Source organism: Macrobrachium rosenbergii, chromosome 53, assembly GCF_040412425.1.
Source record: "Macrobrachium rosenbergii isolate ZJJX-2024 chromosome 53, ASM4041242v1, whole genome shotgun sequence".
NCBI lineage: Eukaryota > Metazoa > Arthropoda > Malacostraca > Decapoda > Palaemonidae > Macrobrachium > Macrobrachium rosenbergii.
Window position 1 is genome coordinate 9637824 of NC_089793.1, and position 23902 is coordinate 9661725.

Here is a 23902-nt window from a genome sequence, read left to right on the forward strand (position 1 = left end):
ATTTGCTAAAAATCGGAAGCTTAACAACTTCTGAAGCCAACCGTCTATTGGGAAAAGTGTGTATAATTGAAAGAACATAATTCCTTGAACATTAATGAGCAGGGCGTAGGGGTAACAACCCCACCTCGCAGGATAATGAAGTGAGATGCCGATGTTTCTCATAACATATTCATGTCGAAGTCAAATTATGTCTGTGCAGAACGCACCGACTGCGCTGTGGCCACTTGCCGGCTACATAGGCCTATATGTCTAGCTTGTCAACCGATGATCAGCCAAGACGCGACTTATTTCGCAACAGATCGATGTGTTCAATAAATTATGGCATTTTCTTAAAACACGCAAACACGCACATACGCCTATAAATAAAATGTAATTTTAATTTGAATTTGTTAACCTTACCTCAATTTATTGTTCTTTTTGAAGGGCTGCAGCTGACAGGGACGGGGAATCTAGTATGATCTTTTGCAAGCTTTCTTCTTTGCCCCAGAAGCTCTGCCAGAGACTTCGTTCTCCCAGTCTTGGCAAATTTATCTTGGTCCAGGAGGTACAGCAACTGCAATAAACACAAACACCTACATGAGAAATCATATAAGTTTACAATTGAGAATAAAAATGTGCTAATTATCGTATTAGTTACTGCGCCATTCGCAATAACTGATCAAACTAAAATCACTCTTTCATAATGCGATCTGCTATCGTCAAGCAGTTGTCAGTAGGAAGAGTGATCTATATTTTCCGTGGGGGCTCTGTAGGCCTATTTCCGTTAAGGTATACCGCTATATGCAGCAGTAACGTAGGCCACTCTGGATCTTTTTGTTCATTTAACATGGTTGTTCTGTATTTACAGTTCCAATGCTTAAATTGGCAAAGAGATTCGAGATGAAGAATAATATGGGCAATCAAGCAAACACTGAGATTGACTGGATTGTATTCACTTGGCGTTACAGCAAAAAAAAAGTAATCGATAACAACCGACAGCGTAGTGAGCTATAATAAAGTCATCGTAATTATTCCACCAGTGCCATAATCATCTCGTCATTAATAATCTGCCATTATTAATATAAAATAATAATAATAATAATAATAATAATAATAATAAGACAAGACTGTATTACCTTTGCATTACCACCATTCCTGTTTCTCATTAGCCTCTCCGCAAGTCTATTTCTGCTTTTCCGATACCAGAATTTCTATTGTTATTGTAATTACCGTTTGCCAAGCTCATTGCAGCAAAAGGAACAGCTGCTGCGTGTGCTGTTCAACAGCAATTCTACGTAAAGAATCCTGACCAGCTGAATTTTTTCCTTCAAAACACCTTAGGGATACTATTTTTGTGCTGTAGTGCGAGTTTTTTTTTTTTTTGGTGGGAGAATTGCGTTTAAGTTTCATTGACCAGTTTTTAACCCCCCCCTTTTTTTTTGTTTAAAATCAATACCGATTTTAGTACCCAACCTACTCAACAGATTTTTTTCTATAATGACACCAGAAGAGATGGACAAATCAATGTAAGCTCGGTCAGCAAGAATAACATTAGACTACGAAACCGATGCCAATAATAATAATAATAATAATAATAATAATAATAATAATAATAATAATAATAATAATAATAATAATAATAATATTTTCATTATCATTTTTACTATAGTATTAAGTACGTAGCAAGGTAAATGACAATAGCATGAATTAAAAAAAAAAATATATATATATAAAACAAAAAACAAACTAAGGTAAAAGTGAATGTCTCTTCAGAGCAGCACTAAAGTCAAGAACGACTAAGCTGCAGTTCAGCTGGAAAAAAGGTAAACACATGGGCGGCCCCAGTCCAAGGTCCACATCAGGCCTCTTATCCCCTTCAATACTATACCAATTAAGACAGGGAACCGCTTTTGCAAAAACCTGGCTTTAACTATACACGACTGTGTGGCATCGTCTGGTGCTCACAGGAGCCCGGCTAACTCTCTATCATTTTTCGTACTGCTTATCCAGGACTGCGCGAATGGCATGCTCAAGTCATCTCCATCTCCCTCTACAGCCTGTTCTTATCCATATATGGAAACTTCGTGATTTCCTTTTTTCTATCCTTGTCATTTTCTTCTTAAAGCTAGCCCAGCTGATGGTGCAAAACTAACCGGGACATAATGAAGTAGACAATTGCGATGCTTGAATGCTCCTCGCTTCGCTTTGCTCAGCCGTTGAGAAAAGCTCGTCTAGACAGAGAAAAAAAATAGCAGTTTTTTCTTACCGTCTTTTCAGTACTCCATTATAATCATAATAATTCTAGCGTACCCCGTTCGTTTATATAAAATTACCGCACTGCAAGCTTTTTCTGATGAAACTTTTCTTATATGCATATCGTTTTGCTTCAACTAAGTAAACGTAAGACTCAAATAACTCAACTATCAATCAGCCATGCTGAGGGAAAACATTATTCTCCGTAAGCGATATCTTAACGCCGGTAAAAAGGTTTGGAACAATGTATCTTTCGACAGACGGTTTTCCATTTATCTCGTCTTACTTTAAACATTTGAGGGTATATATATTAAAACACGTTATCTAACGTAATATACAAATCATTCATTACAAATACTACTGAACATTATGTAAGCTTTCTGAATTTCAGCAATAAAAAGGAATATATGGTCTACAATTTTACCATACTAGGAATGAAAAATAATTGCCAGATGCCACCATTTGCGTAACGGCTTCATATCTTATCCCCAATGGGCAATTATTTCGTTTGGAGTCACTGTGTTCCATCATGGTTTGATAAGAAAATTTCACATCTTAATAAAATAGTAGTTCATAAACTATCTGCGACACTTTAAAGTTTTAAAATACTTGAAGTAGCAACTTTTGGATGTTCCAGGAGTAGCGTTAGAGTACTAAAGTTTCCGTTAAAAATTCTGGTTTGTTTACGGTCTTCTTTCGGTACGCGTAAGTTTGTTTTCATTTAGTGCAGTGTTAAATGCTCATTTGTCCTTATTCTGTGCCCGACTGACGTGTACCCACGCAAACCAACTTCGGTTTTCGTCGTTGGAGTTGGTAATGTAAGTACAGAACTGGGTATTAATATTTAATGTAGGTTTTGGGCATTTGGTGACATTTAGCCGTCGAAAATTGTACTCACCGGCTAGGCAATATTTCGGACGAATTCGAAGTTATGCGTGATCGTAAATGTCTCCTATCACACTTATGGGACGTGCGTGCCTTCACACTTACGGGACGTGCGTGCCTTCACACTTACGGGACGTGCGTGCCTTTATATTTGTACTAATGTATAGAAAATACTGGTTACTTACAGCAAAAATAACGGTTAGTTGCTAAAGTTTGCAGAACGTCTTCAACTCGTGTGATATCACCAATGGCCGCTAGGTGTAGCTTAGCCAGGAATTTGTTTTGGCGAATGCCGCGAAATTGTAACGATTTCAAATACAAAGTTGATGGCCTGCGTAGGAGAAAAGTTAATTTGTTAATTATTTTTTTATCATTCCTGCTCATTTTACTGTTATCGTTATCAGGTTAAAAGTTAACGGTGAAATTAAAACATGCGATTATGAATTAGTATCAATCGTTGCTTCTAGTTTTTGCCATAATGCTCAGATGATAGTAGGTTAATAATCTTTTGAAATGAAAGTGCTCATTATTAGTAGATGATAAAATTTTGTACGGAAATTGACATGCTTATAATAAAAGTATATGTTAAAATACAGATATTTCAATAAGGCTACTTTACGCAAGGTCTAGACTCTAGAGGTATTCCTAGACCCCGACTTGACGTAATCATCATTATTATCGTCCTCCTTTAAAATAGAAGGGTCCCTCCTCACTGCCTTCATTTGTCTGGAGGGCCCATATCTTTTTCAGTTAGTTTATTGTTTTCTTGAATAACATGTCATTCCGAGACATAACAGTTTTAGAGCAGATAAGCTCTTCAGACCCTCTAAAATCCCTCTATAAGTTTTCACGTCTTTATTTCTTGAGGCAATTCACCGACTAGGCTGAGTGGCGTATTTTAAAGGTCTTTCGGCCCAGTGTTTTGTTGCACGCTGGTTCCATTAGTCTCCACTTGTCCGTGCTCGTACGTGTATTTAAGCTCCCGGTGGTATATTTCTGTAGTAGATATGTACACATTTTGGTTTTATACACTTTATCCGGAATATTTTACATTCGTTCGTGCTTTAATAAATCTTAGTATGCCAGTAAAGCCCTCTAGAGAGATAAGCTTGGTCGTAACCCCGGGAAATTCATTCAGGATTTTCATTTTTCCTTTCGCTACCTCTTAAGCCAGTCATTTCATTTGTCAGCATTCTTCATAACTAGTCTCGGTTTTGGACTTTCGTTTATCCTGTGTTTTTGGTTATTCCGTTTAATTCCTGCCTCGTCTCATTATTCCATTAAACCAAGGCGAATATTTCTCAGTCTCAGTAAATTTCTCTGTGATATTACAGTATCGATTGCATTTTGAAACTAATACTTTTACATGTATTTTCTTGCATCGACAGTACTCTGTGTTATTGCTTTAAAAAGCGGCTTCGAACATTTTGTAAATCACTTATATGTTCCCTTATGAATGTAAATGGCCAGATTATCCTTTTTTCTCGAGAAGTAATTGTTATTGAACGCTTATGTTCGGCTTTACGACATCTATGTGAAAGCTATTGAATATGAAATAATGTGAGAGTTCAGAATTACCATCTACCTTTAAAGTTTTGCCCAGTGCAACGTTACCATTACTTATGACTAAGACTGATTAATTATCAGACTTTGACGTTGGCTTGTTCACTTGGTTTATCGTAATATTTAAGATGCTTATAGTTTTTTACTTGGTTTGATATATTATGCTTATTTAAGATACTTATAAAAGTTTGCTATTGCAGTGTCATAATCCTAAGAGGTGTGTCAATAGTCTGTTTTCATTATCATAATCCAAAAATTTATAGCTTTCCGTACTCGAGTTTGTCTTAATTCGTCATCAAATGTACTTAGGTAGTCAAATAATATTGACTAATGTGATCGAAGATATATACAAAGTTATATATTACAAAGTTAGTTTTATTGCCAATATTTTCATTCACAATCACCAGTATAGAGCTGCAGGCTTAACATTAATAATATTGATACCTGAAATGTGTTGACTTACAGTTATTATGTATTTCAACCCTGCAAAAATTATTTATTTTTGACTTGATGAAAAAATCTTAAAATCATAAATATTTCCTTCACAAAACATTTATTCTAACCGTGAATACTCGCACGTTCGCTAAGAACCGTAATCTTCTCAATGAAAATTGGTAAAATATTGTGTCGGTGATAAAAATTCACTTGATCTCTTCAGTGTAATACTTGAGCAGCGAGAAGGCTCTTCAAACCCGACTGTAAAAAATATATTCGAGTTATCTGGCTTCCGGATTTATTTATTTATAATTATTTTGTATATTTATTTATATTTATGTATTTATTTGTTTATATCTTTATATATTTTATTTATATTATTTTATTATGTCTGTATTTATATTTATTTATATTTTTATATTTATTGATGTACATTTATTTATGCATTCTTGTATGGCAGTGGTTATGCGTTCGTGTATGCTGTATTTATGTATTCGTGTATGACAGTATTTATGCATTCGTGTATGACTGTATTTATACATTCGTGTATGACTGTATTCGTGCATTCGTTTATGACAGTATCTATGCATTCGTGTGTGATAGTATTTATGCATTCGTGTGTGACAGTATTTATGCATTTGTGTATGCCTGTATTCGTGCATTCGTGTATGACAGTATTTATGCATTCGTTTTTTAATATTTATGCATTCGTGCTTAACCGTATTTATGCATTCATGTATGACAGTATTAATGCACTCGTTTTTTAATATTTATGCACTCGTGCTTGACTGTATTTATGCATTCATGTATGACAGTATTAATGCATTCGTGTTTGAATATTTATGCATTCGTGTATGACACTATTTATGCATTCGTGTTTGAATATTTATGCATTCGTATTTGAATATTTATGCGTTCGTGTTTGAATAGTTATGCATTCGTGTATGACACTATTTATGCATTTGTGTTTGAATATTTATGCATTCGTGTTTGAATATTTATGCATTTGTGTTTGAATATTTATGCATTCGTGTTTGAATATCTATGCATTTGTGTTTGAATATTTATGCAATCGTGTTTGAATATTTGTGCATTCGTGTTTGAATATTTATGCATTCGTGTATGACAGTATTTATGCATTCGTGTATGACAGTATTTATGCATTCGTGTTTGAATATTTATGCATTCGTGTATGATTGTATTCCATAATATGGGGATGACAGAGAGTTGAGACATCGGTCGACTGAGTGATTGAAAGATAATTTGCTATGTAGAATTGTGTGAGCACGTCACAAGAGAGGTATCTCGTGCATGTTTCCCTTCCTGTCAAAAGATCTGTTTTTGGGCAGGTTGAAGGGACCTCTGACTGACGTTATCACTTGACTTGATTATCTTATTTATTATATATGTGTATATATATGTATATAATATATATATATGTATATGTGTGTGTATTTGTTATTGATTTATTTATTTACTTGGTTACTATTAATTTATTAAGTGTTTTTTTTATTTATATATTTATTTGTTTATATAATTATATCTTTATTTATATTCTTGCTTATTTATTTATTTCCATTTACGATATATTGCACCTTTCTTGTTCTATCCGTTTTGTGTTTCATCCTAACAAAGTCGGCTTCAAAAGCCACAGCCGTTGCGACAACAGTTTACAGAAGGTATTTAGTCAACCATTCTTTAAAAAAAAATGTGGAATGAGGCTGAAGTTTAGTTTTATATAGGCCTGCTCCTTTTTTTATGAGGCTCGGTAGGGTGTAGCATATAACCATCCTGGAAAAAGGAGAAAAACTTTTTTAAATATATTCTTGTTGTAAATCTGTTTAGTCTCCTGGACATTGTGCGTAAGTATATTGACCTGTCCCTTGTCTCTGCCGCCCCTGAGAGAGACCTTTAAAACTAAACTTTTCGTAATGAGGGCATATTCAGCTAAATACTACACTCTCGGATTGCTTGTGGAAAACTATTCATACAAGAAATGAAATGGTTTTCCATGGTAGTATGTAGCAGTATGGGATTAGACATAATTACTCAGTACTTTCTTTATATATACCAGTATATATATATTATATATATATATATATATATATATATATATATATATATATATATATTTATATATATATATATATATATATATATATATATATATATATATATATAGATAGATAGATAGATAGATAGATAGATAGATGGTTAGGTATGTGTGCACGTGTGTATTTTCTTGTAAATGAGCTCCCATTGTTTATATCTACATACATACATATATATAGAGACAGATGATAGATATATGTGTGCACGTGTGTATTTTCTTGTAAATGTACTTCTCGCGTTATAGTGTTTTCATTGACGAAAACACGTCATCTAGAATGTTAGCCTTAATGCAATTATAATTCTGGCGCTAGGGCGCAACCCCCTATCCCCAACCCCGATTCATCAAACCAACCCTTCCTCCCCCCCGACAACCTTCCAAACCACCCACCCACCTCGCCCAGTTTTCCGTGAAAAGTGAACAACGGGGATGGGTGGGAGGGGGGAAAGTAGGGGAGGGGTGGAAGTGGGGGGTGGGAGGAAATGTCTATTGTGCTGCCTTAGCCGTTGTATTTTATTCCTCTACGCCTTTTTTTGAAATGGCATAATGAAATTTGGTCGGTAAACACTCTCCCACCCTCCTTCACCTCCTGGCTCGCTGAAGATATATCCCGAGGACCAGAACGTCTGCCTAAGCTCTCTCTCTCTCTTTCTCTCTCTCTCTCCTCGCCTCTTCTTTGCCCTATGAAAATTTCAGTGAGGGGGGTTTGAAGTGGCCCTCATTTGCTTTTGGAGATTATTACTCTCGACAAATATTCCTCTTAAGTCTTTTGACAATGGCAGGCTGCAGCTAAATTCTGTACCTCCCTTTGTAAACTCTGTCTTGGGCGACGGTGCAGCTTATTGTTTTTTTCTTTTTTTTCTTAATTTTTTTTTTTTTTGTACGTTCTTCCAGGTACCCGCGAGCCTTTACTGTAGGTCCGGCGTAATTTTTCCTTTCCTTCCTCTTAACCTTCGTTTGTTCTTATGTATTTTCTAATAAGCTTCATTTGTTTTCTCCTGAGTGACGTACTTGTCCCTGATGCAAACAGTATTACATCTCCGACAGCTTAAGGTTAAAAACATAGCAACCTCTTACAACCAGTGTAGTTAAAAGGACAATACCCCCTTCCGAACTCTCCAGTACCTAAATTGGATGAATAAAAAATTACACCTTTTAGTCGAGTAGATAACATTATGGCCCTGTGTGTGCTGCAGACTATGGGTAGGGATGTGTGTTCCAGCCAGGGAGATTTAAACCCGATGTTTTAAGTTTATAGCAAAAGGCCAACGGGATGGCTGCCTCATGTCCAAGGCCGCAGGAAACAAGAAATTGGGAAATGAAGGTTGGAGGTTGAACAAGGGGGAGGCGATTGACTTTCCTCTTAGAGCAAGAAAGGGTTTTTAAGCTAGGAAAATAGAAGCAGGGAGGGAATTCCAAAGCCTGATATTAGGGGGAAAGAAAACAGTTGGTAATCAGAAGAGGATAACTGATGATTTCCTGTTTGGCATCCGGGAGAACTCAACCCCTGAAGCCAATCGGTCTAAGGAAAGTTTCAGAGCACGTTTTCTGTGAATTGAACTGAATATAGAATTTAGGCCAGAGGTCAAGCACTGGGACCTATTAGGTCATTCAGCGCTGAAACGGAAATTGACAGTAAAAGGTGTGGGAGGTGTAACAGGAGGAAAACCTCGCAGATGCACCATGAATCAATTGTTAGGAGAGGGTGGAAAGCAAGATGGAAGAAAGAGAATATGAAAGGAGGTACAGTGAAAGGAACGAAAGGGGGTTGCAGCTAGGGGCCGAAGGGACGTTGCAAAGAACCTTAAATAATGCCTTCAGTGCACCGCATGAGGTGCACAAACGACACTACCTTCCTACGGGGACGTTTTCTGTGACCTTTACCAATTAACGACAAACTCAACAACAAATAACCAATAACCAATGTCAATTTGCAATATTCACGGTCCTCTAACTGGAACAATTGGGTATTGTCATGTAAACGGTAATTTTGGCAGTTTTTGATCAGATTCTACAATGATTTTTTCCTGTTAAGCATAACAAGAACATCTGCGACTTCAGAGTTCACTGAAGTCAAACAAGGGCCTATCCCGTATGGGGGTAGCGCCGTCAGTGCACCTCATGCGGTGCAGTGACTGTAGGCATTACTTGAGGTTCTTTGCAGCGTGCCTTCAGCTCCTAGCTGCAACCCCTTTCGTTCCTTTTACTCTACCTCCTTTCATATTCTCTTTCTTCCACAATAAGCTGTAGGTCCCGTTGCTAAGTAACCAATTGGTTCTTAGACACGTAAAATAAGCCTAATCCTTCGGGCCAGCCCTAGGAGAGCTGTTAATCAGCTCAGTGGTCTGGTAAAACTGAGGTATACTTAACTTTTCTTCCACCTGACTTTCCACACTCTCCTAACAACTGATTCATAGTGCAACTGCGAGGTTTTCCACCTGTTACACCTTTCAAACTTTTACTGTCAATTTCCGTTTCATCTCTGAATGACCTCAAAGGTCCCAGTGCTTGGCCTTTGGCCTAAATTCTATATTCAATTCAATTCAAACAACGTGCTAATGTGTACCTCCTTCAGAGTTAATGGCTGATACCCGCCCGGTGGCCTTCGACTAGCGATGTTCAGCGACGCTTCTCTAGCATTGGGTAAATGGTTGTTCTTTGAACGCCAGACATCGTTGCCATCTAACCTTCGTGGTTATAACAAGGAAGAAAGGTTTACATGTGGTCAGCAGCATTATTTGCTTATCTGGTTACAACTCAAAGTTAACATATATATATATATATATATATATATATATATATATATATATATATATATATATATATATATATATGTATATGTGTGTATACATATGCTTTTTTCCCGTAAAAGAGATTTGTTATTAAGGAAACATAGCTGGCAGTTATTGCCATATCTGCAGTGGTATTTGAAAATGAGTGAAGCGTCTACCTGCTTTTAACAAATCCGTTAGCTGTGTATATATCAGTTTATTTTAATGGATAGGTGACAGAAATGGACACAGTAGCCCAAATCAGTCACGGCCTCCACGGTGAAAAAGTTTGTTACTCTACTCGATGTCGTAGGTGGCGATAAGGCCGGCTTAATCTACAAAAACAAACAAGTAAAAATGCGCCGAAGTTTCTTCGGCGCAATCGAGTTTTCTGTTAAGCCGCAACAGCGTTCAATCAAGGCCACCGGAAATAGATCTACTTTTAGGTGGTCACGGTATAATGCTGTATGAACTGCGACCCATGAAACTTTAACCACGGCCCGGTGGTGGCCTATCCTATATCGTTGCCAGAAGCACGATTATGGCTAACTTTAACCTTGAATAAAATGAAAAACTACTGAAGTTAGAGGGCTGCAATTTGGTATGTTTGATGATTGGAAGGTGGATGATCAACATACCAATTTGCAGCCCTTTAGCCTCAGTAGTTTTTAAGATCTTAGGGTGGACAGAAAAAAGTGTGGACAGAATAAAGTGCGGACGGACAGACAAAGCCGGCACAACAGTTTTATTTTACAGAAAACTGAAAAGCTTACAGTAGTTGGTATGAAAGATGGACCCAACAGTAGAACACTGAATACCTGTGGGAACGCTCGTGACATCTATAGCATTTGTAAAGTAGTGGTGGTATGCTATTAAGAGGCTCTTAAGAGCAATGTCTAAAGCAATATCAGTAGCAGAGGCAAACAGCTGCAGCCATAATTATCTACCCAGGGTCGTTAATGAGGCAGCGCTCTAGCCAAGAATGGATAAGTCTGTGGTCCATATAAGAATGAAGGTCGATTAACTCAGCACTCAGTACTAGAATGAGCAAGTTAATACTCTGTACAAGAAGGAATATGTCAGTGCTATATACAAACACCCTGAAATCAGATCTCCATACTAGAACGGTCAAAAACACCTTGAAATCAGATCTCCTTACCAGAACGTTCAAAAACACCTTGAAATCAGATCTCCATACCAGAACGTTCAAGTCAGTGTGCCATACCAGAACCTGAATGTCGGCTCTATATTAGAACAGATGGGTCAGTGGGTGCTACCTTGACGTCACCTACTCATAGGTGCTACTACTGAACACCGTATGTGTAAATGTAAAGTACAGTAGAAGGCTGCACGAAGATATCGTTTATTAACATAATTTGTCGACCGCACAATATAGAAATGGATGCGTGTCATACTTTGATCCCCGAGGGGCTAGTACTAAACACTGCGTCCCAGGGAGCTTCCGCCATGTTTAGTACTAGCACCTCGGGGTAGGTGATACGCAGGTAACAAGCCAGAGTAGCACCGGTCAGTGCCTGATACAAGATCCAGTAGGACCCACATTATTCTGAAGGCGTTTCTGAAGATTACGGCCGATGTGTTAAAATATTAGGCAATCATGGACTCGTGCAATTAAGTTGTCTTTTTATAGGCGACTTGGTATCACTCCAGCATTTATAAAGTATTAAGTATTTTAATCATATAATACAGTGTAATTGATCCCCTGAGAATAATTCACTTTGACTTACTAGGGCATACATATGAGCTATACAGCAGGGCGGGTGTATAGTTATTAGCATACTGAAAATTCGTTAGATATTTTAGAGTTTGTATTGTCCTCAAAATAACTACACCATTGTGAGCCACCTTAAAATTCACCCTACGCGTCACTCGCATCAAGCAGTTACGAATAAAGTGATCCAGGTATCCATACCACGCTTAACATTTCCGCCATACCGGCGTTATTCACAAAGGAGAAACTATTTAAACGGTATTAAATTTTGTCGGCTTTGTAGCGCAAAGAGAGCAACAAAAGAGCAGTCTCAACAAGAGCTGCTCTCGAGAGGGAATGAGAGACGAGTACCTTTGTCAACAGAAACTCCTTTTCATGAGAGACTAAATAATAAAGAGCGACAGCACAAACAAGGAAGCACTCTGTTGGCAACACAAACAAGGGAACCTTCGGTGCAGAAGTAGTTTCCGCCTACGTCTAATGATCCGTGATGTGATCCTGAATGTTGGATCCATGTGATCCTGAATGTTGGGTGCATATGATCCTGGACGTTGAATCCGTATGATCATGAATGTTGGATCTGTATGATCCTGGATGTTGGATCCGTATGATCCTGTATGTTGGATCCGTATGATCTTGGATGTTGGATCCGTATGATCCTGAATGTTGGATCCGTATGATCCTGGATGTTGGATCCGTATGATCCTGGATGTTGGATCCGTATGATCCTGGATGTTGGATCCATGTGATCCTGAATTTTGGATCCGTATGATCCTGGATGTTGGATCCATATGATCCTGAATGTTGGATCCGTATGATCCTGGATGTTGGATCTATATGATCCTGTATGTTGGATCCATATAATCCTGAATTTTGGATCCATATGATCCTGGATGTTGGATTCATATGAAAGGGATTTATTACTAAAAGCCTAGATATTTCCTAGATAGTGACCACCCAGGCGTTTTAACCCGGTATGTATCCACCTTTGCGGCGTGTTTAGTACCGTAAAAACATAAACAAAAGACTGTAAATATCATAAAGATAATGACCCACCCAAGAAATATCAGTCCTAGAAAACGACCTCCGAAAACACTTGGGGGTCACTATCTAAGAAAGATCCAAAAACCTTACTGTCACAAGAAGCAGCCGCTCATTACGGTGGAAGTTGCTGTTTTGAAAGTTGCTTAATGGCGGATACGGTATTATGGGTGGACGAACGGGCGAAGAATGCTCTGCTTGAATATTTTGCAGTTACAGTAACGCGAATCAGTTTAGGGGATAACAGGTCTGATTGGTTTTGATTTCTCGTTTCTCTTCGTGTATTTAAAAAAAAAAAAAACATTTTTCATAGCTCGCACTTTTTCGTAGTGGAATTTTTTTTTTCAGAGATTTCACTTGACTGCTTGTCAGAGCTATAAATAAAGCCAAAAAATACACACAAACACATACACACACACATATAATATATATATATATATATATATATATATATATATATATATATATATATATGCTTATACCTAGAGGATATATAAATTATACATAGACACACACACATATACTGTATACTATATATATATATATATATATATATATATATATATATATATATATATATATATATATATATATATACATACATTAAGCTACAAATGTCCTTTAATATCCAGTTGGCTCTGTGATTTAATGCGCGTCACTGTAGTCCTGAATTCTTGTCTTCCGTGGTTCGAGCCCACGAGACGACGAACTTATTATCAACTAAAAGAATTCCCCGTCGGGTAACATGCATGAAAATATATTGTTTCCGAGGTAGAGCGAACTGGATATTAAAGGAAATTTGTAGCTTAATGCTTGTATATGAATCACGGTGATGTGATAAAATTCATTCATATATACATATATGTGTGCTTGTAGTCACTCTTACACGTTCCTAAGTTTCTAAAATGTGTACGTTAGCGATGAGTGTTTGCCTAGTAGAAATACCACCCAAATTGCTAAGATATGACAGCATATCCTGCCAACACTACAACCCCGTTTTTGGATGGAAATTCAGAATGGCAACCGTGTCTGATTCCATTCCGGGGCTCCGTCGACTTTTACAAGAGGTCGCATAATGAAATTGTGTTTGTAAACACTCGCTTCCCCAGACGCTCCGTGTGTCGTCACAAGACCTCTAGATGATAACAATGTCTCTCCAACAACATATCTTTTATAAGGAATCCGTTTTCTTTAGGGTCTGAAATTTTAAAGCGGGGGAAGGACCCAAAAGTTCCGCCATTTATCTTTTGAGTTCACATTTCTCGGCAGACATTCGTCTTAGCAGAATTTGGACTGTGAAAGCTGTTTGGTTTTGAGACATTCTTATTTTTTCATGTATTTTTTTTGCTTGAGATTTTCTGACTGCCTGTTGAGTATTTAGACAAGATTAAGTTTTCTTATGTTTTTTTAGAATTCTTTTTATGCACACTGAACCAAGCAGGTTGGTCTGTGCTGTACACTCTACATACATATTTTCTACATGGGGTCTCTTGAGGTTAGCTTTCCAGCGTTCCGGTTATTTGAAATTTGTTCTGGGATGAAGCTGCTAGCCCCACGCCGTTCTCCACTATGACTGCAGCGTAATATATATACTTAATTACCGACCACATTTATATTCAACAGTGTGTGTCAACGCTGGCAAAAGAAATTATTCAACAAATGGCCCAAGTCATCTTCCCGTAACTTCCTACCCCTGATGTGAGTGTCCCTGGCTTATAACCACTAAACCACGACTCATGTTTGCTAGGTGAGGGTTCGATCCCGTTCCACCGCCTAGAGCTCTCTACCCAGCTGTAAATGGGTACCAGTCAAGTTTGCCCCCACTCTTCCCCACCGTGACTGGCATTTTGTTTCTCTACGGATTATCCACAAGTAAATTATTTGTAAACTATGCAGTAAGGGGGGTGGATTTTCAGTGCAGTTTTACAGTAATTACTATTAATGATTTTTTCATAGTAAGTTCTCTTCTAGGAGATATCGACATCAATTAAGGCCGAATATTGAAAAACTGAACAGGTTTTTTATCCTTTTTAGGGGGTTAGTGCCATCAGTGTTCCTCATGCGGCTCACTGTAGCTGCAACTACTTTTTGGCCTCTTAATTTACCCCCATTCCCGCTTCCTTTCTTCCGTCATGCTGTCCAACTTCTCATACTATTTTTAGCGCAGCTGTGGGGTTTTCTCCCAGTTCCACTTTTATGTCTTTGTACTGAACTTTATATCTGCTGTTTTATGCATCTCTCTGTCTGTCTTGCTGTCCAACCACTCTAACTCCCTAATTATACTGTCTTGAGCGCTGATTATTATTATTATTATTATTATTATTATTATTATTATTTCCGTAGATGAAACCTTTTCACATGGAACAAGAACACAGGGTCATTGACCTGAAATTCAAGCTCCCAAAGAATGTTGGTTTCAACCTCCCTCCCACCGCAGACCCCACACTGCAGCAGTAACTGATCATGATACAGAGCCTGTGACACGAACCGGCGACATCTAAGTGGCATGCCAGGACACTAACCATTATACCAGCGGACCGAAAGTGCCTCAGTGCTTGGTTTGGCGGCCTTAATCTTATAATTCAGTCAATCAGTTGGCTTGATATTTTAGCCTATTTAGTTGCTATCGGATATTTGTGAAAAAAAAGTCCTTTGGCGAACAATATTCAGGAGATCAGTTGTATTGACACTTGTTGCAGGTTGCATCCTGATTTCCATTAAGTTCCAATTCTATTAAAGACTTCGCAGTGCGTTTGATTTCACCACGTTGAATGTCACGCATAGTTTTTTTTTTATTTTATCTATTTTTTTGGGGTGTTCTCTTTTTTTATTTGATCTATTCTTTTAGACTGTACTCTTTTTTTTTATTTGATCTATTTCGTATGCCAGTTTCCAGGTTGCCAGATATGTCTTTAACCTTGTATGGAAGTCTCCCAAGATATACTGCAGGCCTACCTGGTGGTCTGGAAAATATGAACTTTTTTTTTTTTAAGTTTTGTGGTTTATATGTTTAATTTTAACGTCGTAGAAGTATTAGGATTTTTTAAATTTAATTTTATTTACCCTTTAATTTTCTGTAAAAGAAAACTATTGGGCTTTGTCTGTCCGTCCGCACTTTTTTCTGTCCGCACTTTTTCTGTCCGCCTTCAGATCTTAAAAAACTAACGAGGCTAGAGGGCTGCAAATTGGTATGTGGATCATCCACCCTCCAATCATCAAACATAGCAAATTGCAGCCCTGTAGCCTTAGTGGTTTTTATTTTATTTAAGGTTACACTTAGCCATAATCGTGCTTCTGGCAACGATTTAGGATAGGCCACAACCGGGCCGTGGTTAAGATTACATGGGCCGCTGCTCATACAGCATTATACCTAGACGAGACCACCGAATGATAGATCTGTTTTCGGTGGCCTTGATTATACGCTGTAGCGGCTGTACAGAAAACTCGATTGCGCCGAAGAAACTTCGGCGCATTGTTTACTGGTTTAAAAATAAACCTTAAAAACAAGAAATTACGAGAGCAGAACTTGACTGTCAAGAGGTCCTGCCTGTGACATTTGGCAGGTTTTAGCTGAGTCACTTCCAGCATGAATATGCATGTTCTACACTTCTCTGGGTCATAGGATTTCAGGGGAAATAGTCACATTTGAGTTGCCATCAAATGCATTTTGCTACCGAGAGTTGGTTTATGGGAAAAGTTTTCGAATGGGGAAACAAATCGCCCAAATCCAGAAGCACTTTTCTCTTTCCAGACTTCCAGGTTCCGGGATATGTCTGGAATGATGAATTGGACTTTTGCAAATTCACTGACAGATAGAGAACTTCAAATATGTTTACGTGGATTCTGGACGTTATGAAATAACACTTTTGGAAAATACGTTTCAGTGAGATGTGGACTTCATCCAGGGCGTCTCTCGTGTTTATAAGTTGTCAGTACACGTAATAGAGTAACATTATATATATATATATATATATATATATATATATATATATATATATATATATATATATATATTTTTATATATATATATTTATATATATAATCACTTCATCATTTTAATTGATTTCTGTCGGAATGTAAAGCTGTCACCATACATTTCTATATATATATATATATATATATATATATATATATATATATATATATATATATATATATATATATACATGTAATATATATATATATATATATATATATATATATATATACACATATGTATATATATATATATATTATATATTATATATATATATATATATATATATATATATATATATATATATATATATATATATATATATATATATATATAAATATATATCATCATCAGAAGAAGTAGATTACCCATAATCTTTCTCCTGACAAATCCCAGTTAAAAGTAGAGCATTTCCCATGCATTCTCGGATATACGTACTTTCCCCTAATTGTATTCTGCTTTTCCTCGTTTCATTTTACGCCACATATATTGTTTTTATTATTCTGGAAGGAAGTATATATATATATACTTTCCCCAAGAAGCTAATAAAGAATTCTGATGCCCCATCCGTGAAAAGCAAAAGGCGAATAAACCGGGAATGAAGAGAGATGGCCCTCCCGATAACTCGGTCCTGGAACGACTAATGCCATTAAAGAAGGGGACCATCTCCCGAGAAGATGCTGCATCTCCTCGGTAATAACGCCCGGGGAGAGAGTACCCGCTGGCGGGGGGGGGTGGGGGCCACTTTCATATTGTCATCTTCTTCTTCTTCTTCTTCTTCTTCTTCTTCTTTATTTTTTTCTTTTTCTATTCCCTCTTCAACGGGGACTTTCGTATTGTCTTCTTCTTCTTCTTCTTCTTCTTCTTCTTCTTCTTCTTCTTCTTCTTCTTCTTCTTCTTCTTCTTCTTCCATTTCTTTATTTTTCTTCTTTTTCTGTTTCCTCTTCGACGGGGAACTTTCATATTGTCATCATCACCATCACCATCGTCATCTTCTTCTTCTTCTTCTTCTTCTTCTTCTTCTTCTTCTTCTTCTTCTTCTTCTTCTTCTTCGGCGGGGGGACTGTCATATTGTCATCTTCTTCTTCTGCTTCTTCTTCTTCAATTTCTTTATTTTTCTTCTTATTCCATTTCTTCTTCGGCGGGTGTTCTTTCATATTGTCATCATCTTCTTCTTCTTCTTCTTCTTCTTCTTCTTCTTCTTCTTCTTCTTCTTCTTCTTCTTCTTCTTCTTCGCTTTCATTCGTCATGCTGTTTCTTTCTTCTTGATGGTCGTGATGTTCAAATATACGCGGTAAGAAAAAGGAACTCATCTCTTCTTTATCTTCTAAGAATGATGGGGTTGTGTACTTATGCTTGAACTCTTAAAATTTTTTTTAGTGCACATAAATGTGTGAATATCTGTGTGTATGTATATTGGTATATATATACACATTTATATATACATAAATGTTTGCATAAATGTCTATATGTAAATAAAGAGTAGAGAGAGAGAGAGAGAGAGAGAGAGAGAGAGAGAGAGAGAGAGAGAGAGAGAGAGAGAGAAAACAGTGTACCGTACTAAAGTCCTCAGAGGATACGTAAGAAAACCCAAAGAGTAGATAAATGGTGGTCCAGTATAAGAGTGCAAAGGGCCACATTATCCACGGTAACCAGAAAGTGAGAGAGTATGCGCGGTAGTTGATGCCAGAGTGTATAGAAGGATTCGACGTACGTCTGATGAGCCTTCTGTGAAAGTTAACGTAGCGACTTATGTTTTGGAATTTTTCTGCACGGGGCTGCATCCACAGTTCCTCACCTACCGCTGATGTGGCTTTCTCTGAAGCCAGTAGAATATATATATATATATATATATATATATATATATATATATATATATATATATAATATATATATATATTGTATATATATATATATATATATATATATATATATATATATATATATATATATATATATATATATAACTGTATATATATATAACGTATAAAATCAACTGAAGTTCTTTACTTTAACAAAATATATTCTACAAATGTCAAGCATCAAACCATTTTGTTTTCATCTTATAATGAACTGGAAACGTATATAACAAAAAAATATAGCTTATTATTTACAGTACCATAAAACTTGTACCACGGAAAAAGATTTTACGTTAAAATGCTGGCCTTTTTTAGCTCTGAGCAAAAACTTGCGTTCCAGTCTGCATATGGGCATTGAAGTATACGAGCGCATTGTCGCTTGAATAGTCAATTATATATATATATATATATATATATATATATATATAATATATATATATATATATATATATATATATATATATATATTGTGTATATGTATATATATATTTTTGTATATATATATAATATATATATGTGTGTGTGTATATGTATTTATATATTATATATATAATATATATATATATATATATATATATATATATATATATATTATATATATATATATGTGTTTTATATATATACACATATATACATACATACATACATATGATGCAGTGAAGTTTTAAGGAGACATTTTTCCAAGTCTGGGCATAGGGTTACAATCCCCAGTACCCTTCCTCACTCTGTTTGTGGGCCACCATAAACAACTAACCACCAGGTACAATTTTACTACCTACATTAACATGATGCAGTGAAGTATAACACATTTTTCCATACGTGAAGCGTTCTGTTATTAAACTTTAATATCAAGATCAGCTTGAAAAAACAAATCTTTCCGATACGCCTGTGATAGATTCGAATCTAGGAACCCCGTAGGGGTGCACAGTAGGCATTACTTAAGGTTCTTTGCAGCGTCCCGTCGGCCCCCAGCTGAAGAGCCTTTCATTCCTTTTACTGTACCTCCGTTCGTATTCTCTTTCTTCCATCTTACTTTGCACCCTCTCCTAACAGTTGATTCATAATGCAACTTTTCACTCTCAATTTCAGTTTCAGCGTTGAATGACTTCATAAGTCTCAGTGCTTGGCCTTTGGCCAAAATTCTATATACCATTCCAATATGCAACTCTGGAGTGATGGAAAATCGCTTATCGTAGACACGTTGCGCAACTCGCCTGTAATAGATTCGAACTTCGTCAACCCTCTCGAAACAGAGAGTCTCCTCTGTAACTCGCGAGCGATGGAAATTCACAGTCGCAGACAAGCTGCGCAACTATGTGATAGATTCGAACCTCATCAAGTCCGTCTTATCCGCATTTTCTCGAGATGTAACCGAGTACCGAAACCTTTCCCTGAAAAAAGCGGGACGCCATATCTTAAAAACTAACCATAGAATTTTTTTGAAAATAATATCATTGTGATTCCCATACCCATAATAATGTGGAGGCACTACTCTAACCTAACCTAACTCAACCCAACTAACCTGACCTAACCTGGGGGCATGGCAAAAAAACCAGGGCCGGTGCAATACTAGGCTTATTGCATACATCTCAGGAATTTGCGTCTTCTAACCGCGGACTCTTATGCAACTCGGCGAGCGATGGAGATGGACTCAGACTTGGAATTCAGATCCATTGGTGAAACTCCAAAGACGGCGTATGGAAATGACCCGAATATGGTCGGGATATTCTCTGGTGTTTGTTCTAAGGCGTCGAAAGGAATGTTCAAAGGATTCCGCGGCGCCATCGCTATGAATGAAGATATGAGGGCTGCTTCGCCTTTGATGCAAAAGAATTTATAAACGGTTCTCTCACTCTCTCTGTCATCTCTCTCCTCTCTCTCTCTCTCTCTCTCTCTCTCTCTCTCTCTCTGTGTGTCTGTGACGTCAGTCCGCTCCTTACTCTAGTGGTTAATGAGATGAAAGGTTTGAGTCCTTGAAGAAGTCTTTTGGGTATTTTCCAGTTTCTTTGTTAACTTAAAATTCCAACTGCAGGTTCTTAAATCATGATTTCAGAGCTACTTTTGACATTTTATGATTCTGCTTTTGACGATTCACGTTGAATAGTAATTTTTCTTCCTTTCTTGCGGAGCTCTGAATCGTGAAAATAATTTTTTCATGCATTTGATTTTAATATTCATGCATTTGGTATTAATATTCATGCTTTTGGTATTAATAGTCATGCGTTTGGTGTTAATATTCATGTATTTGGTATTAATATTCATGCATTTGGTATTAATATTGATGCATTTGGTATTAATATTAATTCATTTGGTATGAGTATTCGTGCTTTTTTTTATTAATATTCATGCATTTGGTATTAATACTAATTCATTTCGTATTAATATGCTTGCTTTTGGTGTTATTATTGAAGCATTTGGTGTTAATATTCATGCAATCAGTATTAATATTAATTCATTTGGTACTAATATTCATGTCTCTGTTATTAATATTCATGCTTTTGGTATTAATATTCATGCATCTGGTATTAATATCCATGCATTTGGTGTTAATATTAATTCATTTGATATTAATATTCATGCATTTGGTATTCATATTCATGTCTCTGGTACTAATATTCATGCATTTGTTATTAATATTCATGCACTTGGTATGAATAGTCATGCATTTGGTATTAGTATTCATGCACTTGTTATTAATATTTATGCATTTGGTATTAATGTTCATGCATTTGGTACAAACTCGTTAGTATTAGTACATCTGCTACATCTAATATTACTTCTACTGAAGCTGCTAATAGTGATGTTAATAATAATAGTGGTTACGGTGATGATCATTATTAGTGCTGTTGCAACTGATGTCGCTGGCGATGGCAATATTACTATTATTATCAATAGCATGGTATTAGGAGTAGTATCATTTTATCTCACACGCTAACATATATTTGAAGCAAGGGGAACAGAAAGTGGTGAGATCCTGATATATACTGTATATATATATATATATATATATATATATATATATATATATATATATATATATATATATATATATATATATATATACATATATATATTATAAATATATATATAATATATAATATATATATATGTATATATATATAAATGTATACAGGATATATGTTTTATATTATATATATATATATATATATATATATATATATATATATATATATATATATATATATATATATATATATATATATATTAAATCAAGACTTCCCACAAGCTTCATTTACTACCAAGTCGCATGCACAATTTATTCACCTAACAACCCCGCCGTTATTTCCCTTTTCATGCAATAACTGTCGTTAGAGGTTGTGAGAAGCGCTCCACTTGTTTTCGTTCCCGTGGTTACGGCATTTGCAGCGGCGATCGTCATGGAAGCATTACAGCCATAACGTTTTGAATGACGCTCTTAATGTTGGTAGAACAGGGGAAAACTTTTGAATGGCAGTCGTAAAACTGGTGCGACAGGGAAAACGTTTTGATTTTTGAATGACAGTCGTGATGGCGGTGTTGACAGGGAAAACTTTTTAAATGACCTTCGTCGTGATGTTTGCACACTACAATGAAAATGTTTTGAATGACTTGTGATGTTTACGCCTCTGTAGAAACGTTTGAATGAAGGTCGGGACTGTGGCACACCTCAGTGGAAACGTTTGAATGGTCGTCACGATGCTGGCACTGAAGTGAAAACGTTTGAATGGTCGTCACGGTGCAGGCACTTTAGCAGATACGTTTGAATGGTCGTCACGATTCATTCACTTTAGCAAAAACGTTTGAATGGTCGTCACGATGCAGGCACTTGAGCAAGAACGTTTGAATGGTCGTCACGATGCAGGCACTTTAGCAAAAACGTTTGAATGATCGTCACGATGCAGGCACTTTAGCAAAAACGTTTGAATGGTCGTCACGATGCAGGCACTTTAGCAGAAGCGTTTGAATGGTCGTCACGATGCAGGCACTTTAGCAAAAACGTTTGAATGGTCGTCATGAAGCAGGCACTTTAGCAAAAACGTTTGAATGGTTGTCACGATGCAGGCACTTTAGCAAAAACGTTTGAATGGTCGTCACGATGCAGGCACTTTAGCAGAAACGTTTGAATGGTCGTCACAGTGCTGGCACTTCAGCAAGAACATTTGAGTGGTCGCCCCTTGAGCGAAAACATTTGAATGGAGTTGGTCATCCTGGCACTCCAGCGAACACGCAGGGATGAATCATGCAATAATAGCAGTACAACGAAAACGTTGGAACGCGCGTTAGAGTGCTGGCATTACTTTAAGGAAAACGTTTTTGATGAACTTTTGCAGTGCTAGGAATGCAGTGAAAACGTTGGAACAACCGTGATGATTTTGAAATCGTTTAGCAAAAAAAGCTTTCTTTAATAAAGCAAGAAAAAAATGCTGCAATCGAGTTTTCTGTACAGTGTATAATGCTGTATGAAATTCTCAGCCACGGCCCATGAAAATCTCAGCCGCCCCCCATGAAACTTTCAGCCACGGCCCGGTGTGGCCTGTGTTGTTGGCATCTATAGCAGTGCCAGACGCAAGATCATGACTAATTTTAACCTTAAATAAAATAAAAACCACTGAGGCTAGAGGGCTGCAATTTTGTATGTTTGATGATTGGAGGGTGGATGATCAACAGACCAATATGCAGCCCTCTAACCTCAGTAGTTTGTAAGATCTGAGGGCAGGCAGAAAATGTGCGAACGGACAGACAAATAGCCTTCTCAATAGTTTTATTTTACGGAAAATTGAAAAAATGAAAAATATGATAAGATGCTCATCACTGCGAAGCAAAATTGGCCATGTTCTTAAGTTAATGCCCCCCCCCCCACCGTCCCCCAAAAGTTAATTTTGTCGGCACCAGTGAAAGATAATTTTTTATATATTTATTGCCTTAAATGCACCCGAAGTAGATGTATAGTCTAACTAGGGAAATGTTATTACGGTCAGATAATCTATATACTGTATTAGACCCGTATCCCGACCTTCAGATACAAAAGACTATTAATATCTGAGGCTCACTGCCGTCGTTGGAAAGATATCTTCGCTCCAGCAGCAAAACTGAATTGATGATCACTACCCCTAACGTCCGAACTGTCACCGAAATGAGTCCAACCTGCTCTGTAAAGATTGACTGATTTTCTATAATTTAGGGTGTCAAAACCAAGCGCTGGGACACTTTCGACTATTCAAGTTAGAGAAAAGAGGGCAGCTGGAATGGTTGGGAAGTAATGTAGCGATCCAGAAATAAAGGCAAAGGAAGTACAAA

The 23902-nt window shown here is 36.8% G+C and overlaps 1 long non-coding RNA gene across 1 annotated transcript in view; it reads right to left on the reverse strand.

The window, feature by feature from the left end:
- The window catches only part of LOC136834278 (uncharacterized), a 376662-nt gene extending 373304 nt beyond the window's left edge, over positions 1–3358 (reverse strand). Inside the window, exons 1-2 of the long non-coding RNA XR_010851713.1 lie at positions 3303–3358; positions 400–553 (exon numbers count right to left, since the gene is read on the reverse strand). This is a non-coding gene — a long non-coding RNA (uncharacterized lncRNA). The remainder of the gene's footprint in view (positions 1–399; positions 554–3302) is intronic.
- Positions 3359–23902: the final 20544 nt, after the last annotated feature.